Raw genomic sequence first — 8538 nt, 5'->3', positions numbered from 1 at the left:
TCTTCTAGTGTAGTAAAAAAAAAAAATTATCAGTTTTACCCTTTTTCATTGCCCTGTACACTTATAACAGAGAGTTACAGAGTTCTTAATGTTTTGAAAGAAATTTTTAAAGGTCACAAAACAATAGCAATGTTTCCCATTGGTTATTAAGATTATTAAGATTGTCATTTTCATGGCTCCAAACTTGTGTGCAGAGTGGAGACCACATATTTCTAACTTCTCTCAACGTTTGTCTCTGTGTTGTAAAATGAAAGAGTATGGTTTCCTAGCATGGCTGTGAGTATTAAGTGAGATCATACTTATAAAGTGCTCAGAGCAGCTAGACCTTGATAAACTTTCAATAAAAAGCTATTGTTAAAGTTAACATCATTATAATTGACCAACAATCAAAGCAATATAACATAATTCTACCAATCTACCAAATTGGGTTTAATGCAACTTTCATTTTTTAAGCCAATAAACTTGGCTTAAAGTATTAGAATTAAATGAGAAAAAGCAATAATGAATTAGTGGAAAAGTAAATATTTTTTTAGCTGTCAGGAGACTGCCCCCATCCTCAAGACAATCCCTCCAAAACAATCACATTGTTACTTTGGATAATAAAAGAAAGTGCTCCAACTCACATTCTTGGACTTGCCTGGAATATTGATTTCAGAAAGCTCAAATCGCTTTTTGTTCAAACTCTAGTATTTAATTTCTGCTTTTTCTCCACCCTGAGGAACACCTGTGTAGAGGAGCCCAGAAGTCATTATTAGAAGAGTGGAGAGTTGTGGTGGGTGGGAATGTAATCAAATGGCACTCTGCACTGTTTCTAGAGAAGCTCATAATCATTCTCCGGTTGAATTGTGACCACCTATTTATAAAAACAGGGATTAATGAACACAAGGGAGAGAGAATTTCATTAAAATCCACATCACAAGCCATTGTTGTAAAATGCTGCCCTTCTCATAGCAAAGTAAATATGGTTGATTTAATTTTTTAATGCCTTCTCTATTTTAGTTTGAAACCATTATTTACAAGTACAAAAGCAATATAGTATTCACAAAACCGGAAAGACTATAGAGCATTCATGAAGCCTCGGTTCAGATCAAAGCTGAGTGGTTGCCTATTGCCTATGTTCACATCTGTATGCTTGGGCCCAGCACCAAGGCCCTCTTTGCTACCTCTCTTTTGCTCATCCAACCTTATCTGACGCCCCACCCTCTATTTAAGCCGTATTCACCTCCTTCTTGTCCTCCAAACAATGCCCATTCCTGGCTCAGTGTCCTTGCCACTGCTTTTTCCTACTTCAAACGATCTTTCTTCTTTGAGAGTGGATGATGCCTATTCTCAAAGTCCATCTCAATCATATATCCCAGGGAGGTATTTCTCATCACTATGTTCTTCATCCACTTGGACTGCCCCTGACCTGCTGTAGCGCCTAAGGTCTACATCGGTGGCCTCTGACACTAAATCTTTCAAGGTCTTGTCATAATACTCAATCCCAGTTCAAGTTCCTGGGGGGCTGGCAGCCTACTGTATATTTCTACTTAGTTCACAGCTAGCCATACACACATGGGAGCTCCTTGAAGGCAGAGGCACTGTTTATCTCTGTATTCTACAGTTAGGAGGAACTCAATAAGTACTTATTAAATAAATGAAGAACACTGTTCAGCTTGATTTTTTCCCCTCCTCATGGAGACATATGCTCACCTTAATCATTCTAAATAAACCCATACTTTATCTCTTTTCACAGTCTTTCTGGGAGACAAATTTCTCAGAGGGATATGTTAGCAACTTGGGCACAATTACATGACATATTACTGGCCTTTCTGTGTAGGTCCACAGAGGACTGCCATTCTCCTCACGTGAGTTTATTGAGCCCTGAACCATAACATAAACTCATTTTAAGTTACTTTAAGATATTGAATAGCTGAAAAGTGAATATTAGAATCAAATCATTTTTTTTGTCCTAGATAAATACAACCAGGTAAAAAAATATAAAAATAAATATAACCAGGTAATTCATTTTTTTCTTTCTGAACTGATTGGGTATTTTCGTATTATACAGACATAGCCTATGCACTCTCCATCTAATCCGAGATGATATTACCAATCTAACCTTACTGTGGCAAAATGAACAGAACCAGTAAGCTCTAATGTCTTGTAAAGTTAAATGTGTTCTTCTATAAGTACATTTGTGCTTGTTCTATATGACATGCACACACACCTATCTATGTTTTGTATATACACATGTGCCCATTAACACAATCTGCTATACAATTTCTCTTGAAAATACCATGTACATTGACACAAGTAAACAAAGCACAGGGAAAGAAAATGCAAATGCCTTAAGATGTTCAATATTCAGAAAAGGGTGGTAGGTAGACTAAGATTTAAAAGTTCAGAAATGGTCCCTGAGGAATTGATGGGTACGGTCATTTGAATGTTCAGAGGAGAAAAGGCAGGGGATATCTAGGGTAGAAGGCTCAGTCAGGACTAATTTTTCCATCTTCCTCTCTTTAGTAGGTTTAAATTGACATCAATAAAGAAAGGAGAGAAGCTCTTCAAAGTTTTCCTGAGTTAAGTGTGTCTACCTTAGTGGCATTACATTAGATGTACCAATAAAGTAAAAGTACAATCAGATACCAATCTTGCCATAAAACCCACTCTGTCTTAAAAGATTTTCAACTTGCCAATCAGCTACACTCCATTTAAGTGATGGCTGCCAGCCACATCACAAGCATGCAGCTGTGGTCCAGCCTCACGCCAGGGTGACTGCAACCACGTGCCTTTCTGGATCTCTGCTACTCACAGACTTCAATACCCACTAACATGCAGGCCACAGGGCAAGCTTGTGGGGGTAACTTAAGAAGAAGAAGATCTCTTTTCCTGTGCTTCATCACAAAAGGATGGGAGAAACAGATCACCCTGAAATAAAAAGTCTACCTTGTTAAGGAAAAAAAGGAAAGAAAATAACCCTGACTCCTTTTTTTTTCATGCTTGGTAGTCTGTGCATAGGAGTGTGTACATTTCAAAAAGATACTGCTACCATTTTAAGACACTTACAGGACAGCCTGTATGCTTGCAGTATCTGTTTTCCCCCTTTTTTCCTCTGCTGGGAGCTATTGGAAGCAAGCATGTCTGATTTATGAAGCCATTCCAGGTCCACAGAACACAGAGTCACAAGGTTTGGTGCCTTTTGTGTTTCGTGAAACTGCTGAGCTGCTCTGTAAGTCAAACTATCAATCAGCCCGGTTAGGACAACGGTCAGGTGGGACCAGACTGGAATTCTGCAATATTCCCAGCAATTCTTGAGTTGTCACTTGGCAAGAGGCCCTACTTATCCAAAGGAAATCCATCAGAGCTCAAACTCATTCATATTCACTTGGTGCATTGCGGTTCTCTCTGAGGCAAGGGCAGCAGAGAGCTGCTTATAACACCGTTTTCAACAACTGATTATAATTCAGGGATGGCAGTGAATATTCTCACAGAGCATGAGACATAACAGCAATAACCTTTCTAATTACAAGGAAAAACTAATGCACTGGCAAAGGAAATCACTGGAAAGAATGGCTGAGTTGCTCCTCGTGGCCGTGGCTGCTCAGAGAGTAGTTACAGGACAGGTCTCTTTCCTGGTGCAACAGAACTCACAAGGAGATTCTGAGTCCAGTGAAGGGTTGGGATGGAAATAGGCTCCTCGAGCTTGGAGCCTGGCTGTGTGCCAGGACTACTTGGAGCCAGATGTCACACTTCCAAGGTCCAAAAGCAGGCAAAGAGCTCTCGTTCTCAACTGCTTCTCCGAGGCAAAGATGCATCTTGTCACCTTCAAAGTTGTGTAGCCAAACTTTAATTAACGTGTAAAATTTACTTTTGCTGCAACCAAGGATCCGTGCGGTCTGCATATGTGCAGAGTGTACATTAGAATATTGAGTTAGGATGGGTGTGCAGCAAGCAGAGCGAGGCACAAAATTGTCTGCCATATTCCAGTAAGCGGGCAATCTTTCTTTGTTACTGGCTTAGTCTCTTCTTCCGTTCACTCTAAAATTTATTATTCACTCAGGAGTGCTTGCTCCCTTCACTTACCCTACGCACTATCCTTGGGCAATCTCCTGTGCCTGTGGCTTCATTTAGTACCTGGACACTGATGACTTCTCAGCAGGTCTTGAATCATGATTTTGCCACTTATTACCTCAGTGATTAAAGAAAAGATGCCTCATCTATACAGTGGGAATTCTAATAGCAGCCTCACAGACTTGATGGAAGATTAAGACAGAGTAAAGCACCAGCACTGAGTCAAGCCTAAATAAATATTGGCAAGTATTACTGTGAGTAAACATGCCTCTAGCCCAGCTCCCTCTCCTGAGCCTCAGCTCCATCCATCTGCGGGACATCTTCACTGGATATTTTATGCACACACTGTTCACCACATCTACTCTGCAATTCACTGTCTCTCTACACCTTCTCTTCATGAAATTTCTGTCATTTGTTAATGACTCTATCATGAACCTGCCAGGTATCTGAAGATCATTCTTGATTTCCTTCCCTTGTACTCGTGACACCCCATTAATCATCAACTTTGACCAATTTGACTCCAAACACGCTTTCCCATCCCTTACTGTGACACCATGGCTCAGGATCTTTGCAACTTTCAGATTACTACAGAGTCCTCCCAAATTTGTCAGCTCATTTCAAGTCTTGATCCCCTCAAATGCATTCTTCATTCTGCTGGCAGGTTAATGCAAGACAAACCTGCACATGCATCTCCTTGCTCCAAACCTTCAGAGGATCCGCATCTCCTACAAGAGGAAGCCCAAAGAGAGCACGGAGTAGAAAGTCCTGGCCTACCTCTCCAGGTTTGTCTTTCGTTTTCTGCCACACATGAATCCTACCTCCTTCTTCCTTCTCTTCTCTTACAATGAACATGTTTCTTTGACCATGTCCAGGCTCGGTCCCTCATTCTCTGCTCTGAAACCTCTCCTCCTCTGAATTTTTGCTGGCCAATGATTCCTTTTCTGTCCCGTACTGTAATTTCTCTTTTTACTCATTCTCCTCAGGACACTTAAATGTGTACAGCCCTATGATTTTTCCTGTTCAAAACCATATTTCCTGGGAGAGATGTCTACATGTACAGTTTCCTCCAACTTACTTCTGAGCCATCATTCTTCCCACTGCAGCTTGGCTTCCTCCCTTTCCAACTGAGTGAGCCCAGGATCCCCTTGTCCTTGGCTTCTTGGTAGTGCCTGATGCCGTTGGCTAATCCCCTCTTTTAAGCCCCCCTCCAGGGTTCCCTGCACTCCTGAATTTGCATCTATTTCTCTGTCTTTATCTTCCCTCATTTCCTTAGGAAATGTCTCTTCCTTCACGTATTGGAGTTCCTCAGAGTTCTAGCCTTCTGTTGTCTCTCTGGGGAGTCTTTCTCCCACCACCTCAGGAACCATTTATATGCTGATGATTCCCAATCTCTGTCTACAACCCATCTCTCTTCTAACTTTAAACTATCTGGACATTTCCACATTGAGCTTTAACAGATACCTTTAACTTGATAGGTCTTAAATGGAGCTCATTTATGATCTGTTTCCCTACCTTGCATGCAAGCTTAATAACAGTAAGGTCTTTGAAACACTCCCTGCTGCTTTAGCTTCAGCAGAACAGGGGCAGGAATTTAGTGGGCACTCAGTACCTCGTTGTTGAATGAATAAAGTGTAGTTGAATTCCATGAATGATCCCACATGGTTGCCTCAGCAGAAAGTTCAGTTTCAATTTTGACGTTTTCATCCTCCTTACTTTCAAAACACATGAAATTCATTATCAGTTCACTAATTTTACTTTCTAAAAGATTTGCAAAAATATTTCAGCCTGCTCCACTTACTTGTTAGGTGGTGTGTTAATCCAACCAGCAGTAGAGGGGGAACCCAGATGCAGGACATGTCCCTCTCACCATGTGCAGCCTGTCTCTGTCTACACCCAAACCAACCAACCAAGAATCTTTCTTGTCCCTAAAGAAAACTGCAAGAGATCACATGCCACTTGATTCCAGAATATTCTGACCTGTGAAATGTCATTTTTTTTTTTTTAAGAGAGAGAAAGAAGACACATGTGCAAGAGCAGGGGTAGGGGAGGTGTTGAGGTGAGGGGATTGGGCAGAGCAGCAGAGGGAGATGAGGAGAGAGTGTTAAGAAGGCTCCAGGCCTAGTGAGGAGCCTGACACAGAGCTCAATCTCACAACCATGAGATCATGACCTGAGTCAAAACCAAGAGTCAGACCTTAACCAACTGAACCACCTAGGTGCCCTCATTTCATTTCATTTTTAAAATTTTTTGTAGGAAGTAGGAAGTGACTATGTTGTTTCTTGGGAAGTAAGTTAAACGTAAAAATCATCATTATCAGGAGGCTCTTCCTTTAAATCTAATCTGAGGTGTGCTTGCTGTGCTTTATGCTCATGTTCTTTGCCTGTAACACAAGACGGGATGGCCCAAATGACCTTTTTTTTATTGTAATGACAAATCCAGGGTTTCTCTTAGGATCCTTGGAAGCCACAATCAGAAAAGGCACCAAAGAAAACTTAGATTTATAATAACAATGGGTAGCATGTATTAAGCATTTACTATGAATCAAGAACTAAACTAACTCTTGGTATGTTAACTCATATAATTCTTGGAACAGCTGTGTAAATGCAGTTATGTCCACCTCAGAAAGCCAATGCAGAGAATGGTTGCATAACTGATCAGTGTGCATATCACTGGAGGTAGCAGACAGGGATCCGGAGCAGTCTAGAGTAGTCTGGAGCAGCCTGGTTCCAGAGTCTCTGCCTTGGGCACTGTTATAAAGCTTTTATTTGTGACAGATTTATTCCAAATCATGTTTGCTACTTCATTTTATACCCATAACTTGTTCTTCTAAGCGGAGAGCTAGAAAATATAGCCAAGATAAGGCCAGTAATAGACTAATTTTGAAAGAGAGAAGAGTGATTATTAATTTAAAATATTCTTTCCATAACCCATGAAACAACTCATATTTAGTATTAAGACACATGAGTACTTGGGTGCCAGGTGCTGTGTAAGGGTTAGAGATGAAACCAATGGTAGAACAGTTCCCTATACTAATAAATCTATTCCCACTATGTTATTAAGAGATTTATATCCTAGGAAAACACTTGAATAAGATTTTTACCACATAGTGTAATTATTTAAGAGCTTATAAGAACACTGAGAGAAGTACCAGGGAGCAAAACTATTGCTTATAAATTTCACTATTCTTTTTGAAATCCCAGATCTGTCACTGGGGAGGGAGAAATGTCCACAATGCAAGTAGGTCCCAGCCCCCACTCAACCTACATTAGTCATCATGACTCCAAATACCAAAGGCTTACAAATGCCAACCGAAGTCAGTACAATTATCATTTTACCATATCATTCTCTTGTTCAAAAATGTTCCCAGGATATTTCATATCCAAAGGATAAAGTCCAACATCTTTGGTATGTTCCTGGTATATAAGGCCTTTTTTTTTTTTAAGATTTTATTTATTCACGATAGACACACACAGAGAGAGAGAAAGGCAGAGACACAGGCAGAGGGAGAAGCAGGCCCCATGCAGGGAGCCCAACGCGGGACTCCACCCCAGGACCTCAGGATCACGCCCTGGGCCAAAGGCAGGCGCCAAACCGCTGAGCCACCCAGGGACCCCCCTATAAGGCCATTTGTAATGCAGCCCCAACCAATGTTTCCAGCTCCATCATTTCCCACTTTCCACCATTTCTGTTGGAATCCAAGAACCTGCCCCCTTAAGTACCTGCTAATCTGTGACAATGTGCCAAGCTTCCAGTTGTCTGTGCTTTTGCAACACTGTTTCTATTATCTAAAGATATGATGTTCAGGAAGGTATCCACTAGTAATTTGAAGTTAATTACAAACTAATTAAGATTAATAAAATTAAGCATGCAATTCCTTGGTCACACTGTCCACATTTTCAAGTGTCCCCTGGTCATATGCACTGAAGAGTGCAAATAAATAACATTTTAATCATCACAGAAAGTTCTATTGGACAGTCCTGCTTTAAACTGCCTCCGTTTTCTTTCATCCCTCAACTTCTGGGCTCTTCAGATTCTTACTCATTTTCAGATTTACATTCAAGTCACCCCTTTTGTGATGCCTTCTCGGGCGCCTCCCTCCAAGCTACCTCCCACTGCATTTTTTCTTATGCCTCTGTTACTGTAAATATCAATTTTGCTAGTTGTGTGTGTGGTTATTTCCCCAACTTGGGTGTCAAAAACAAGAGAGAAGGGACTTTATGTTCTCATCTTTATAACCTCTTCCACGTTTCTGAATTAAAGCAATGATTTTGGGATGGATGAATGATTTAGGATTGAAGACAAAGGTCCTTGACCTCAATTTTATTTTTCTTCTTCATTCCTCTGGAGGAGGAAAAGAGAATGTTATGTAAAATTTTCCTGGTGTTCCATGGAAGGCTGAGAAAAAGCAGGAGCCCATCTTCCTGACCCCTCTATGAATGTGAGTTCATAAGGTGTGCTGAGCTCAGGGAAGCTGCATTCCCTGCT

The sequence above is a fragment of the Canis lupus genome, chromosome 3 (genome assembly GCF_048164855.1).
Source record: "Canis lupus baileyi chromosome 3, mCanLup2.hap1, whole genome shotgun sequence".
NCBI classification, from domain to species: Eukaryota; Metazoa; Chordata; class Mammalia; order Carnivora; family Canidae; genus Canis; species Canis lupus.
Note: the sequence above shows the minus strand (reverse complement) of the source record.